The sequence below is a fragment of the Priapulus caudatus genome, unplaced genomic scaffold (genome assembly GCF_000485595.1).
Source record: "Priapulus caudatus unplaced genomic scaffold, Priapulus_caudatus-5.0.1 Scaffold512, whole genome shotgun sequence".
NCBI lineage: Eukaryota > Metazoa > Priapulida > Priapulimorpha > Priapulimorphida > Priapulidae > Priapulus > Priapulus caudatus.
In genome coordinates, this window is record NW_014577573.1 from 155,796 (window position 1) to 157,289 (window position 1,494).

Below are 1,494 nucleotides of genomic sequence, written 5' to 3' on the forward strand. Positions count from 1 at the left end.
AGAGCCGTATCGTTACAGTTCGTAAAAAACGACCACTTATATAGAGATATTAACGTCATATGACGGCGAAGGAGGAGGAGGGGGGAGTGCTCGCGAGGTTACTAAAATATAGAGTCCGTCAGCATGTACAACGTTGTTAATCGCACTTTCCTCTTGACCTTTTGAATATGCTCCTCTTGCGGGGTTTTTCTTCGTCTTGCCGCAAGATCAATACGACAAAGACCGCTTTTAGAACGCCAGTGTCGGTCAGCGCGTAGCATCATCTGCTGAATTTCCCAGACACAGAGAGAAGAAGAGCAGCGATGACGGTCGTACCGCCACGGCGGTCGGTACTGGGGGTCGGTACCACTTATACGCGATACTCTCTTATTCTTGTTGTTTGTGCACAGGGCGTGCGTGCGGTGTACTTGTGTGTTGCAGATGAGCATTTGACCGGCATTTACAGCAAGTTATCGACAATAATAGGCGGAATAGAGTAGAGAAACATTAAGACTTTGGTAGTAAATACATTTCGTGTTTATTTACCATTATTTTTTGTTATTGAGACGTTCCAAGTGCCTGTGTATAGAATGTGCGGCAGCGATGCATGTGCGTTGGGTGAGAGTTGCGCGAATATTTTTGACATCCCAATCTCCGCCTTGCCCAGCTCTTCGCTTGCCAGTCCCCTTGTAATGTTTACTCTTTCCTTCTACCCGCTTGTTACCCGTGATCGTACGTTCGTGGTCTACGTATCTTATTAGAGGTATCGCTGTACGCCTCCGACACAAACTACTGAACGCTGCTGGTACGTGGTTAGATTACAAACATATTTACTGACCCAGAAAGGCTCATACATATAATAGGTGTCCATGTAAAGAACCGAACGTATACAGAAAGTTACGCGACATATCATGCACTTACATATCAATCGTTGGCAGTCAGCGATGAAGGCAATAATAACTATATGGTAACACGTTCGTCGACTGAGATGCAAGTACGTAGTGCCCCTAATTTCATGAACAGCGCTTTAAGTAGCGACGCGTTCGTTATTGTCTTAGCCCCCCACCTCTCCCATTGGTCGAAGCATCGGGCGTGACCGCTGGTCAAGCGTGCTAATGTACGCGCGCTGGTATTGGCTGGCTAGGCGCCGTAAATCTCTGTTCACGCGTGTCCACAGGACACGCGCTCCCATTGGCTGCTGGTGTGGGTCGTGGTCACGCCTTTTTTACGACCAGCCCAATTACGTGCCGCGGGCTAAGTCTACACAGTGCGCGTTTCTAAGACAAAGAGCTTGTCTTATCCCTCTGCTTTTCTTATTATTAATATTCCGTATTACCTTACTCACTATTATTATTTCTGCATTACATTGTTAATACAGGATAACTTGTATAGTAGCGATGATATCTCTGATTCTCATCACTTTTCCATGTTTTCTTGTTCTTGTTTTTTTTTTAATGAAATCGACTATGGATTTTGATAACCAAGCACTTGGTTCGAGTCACTGTTCAACCGATG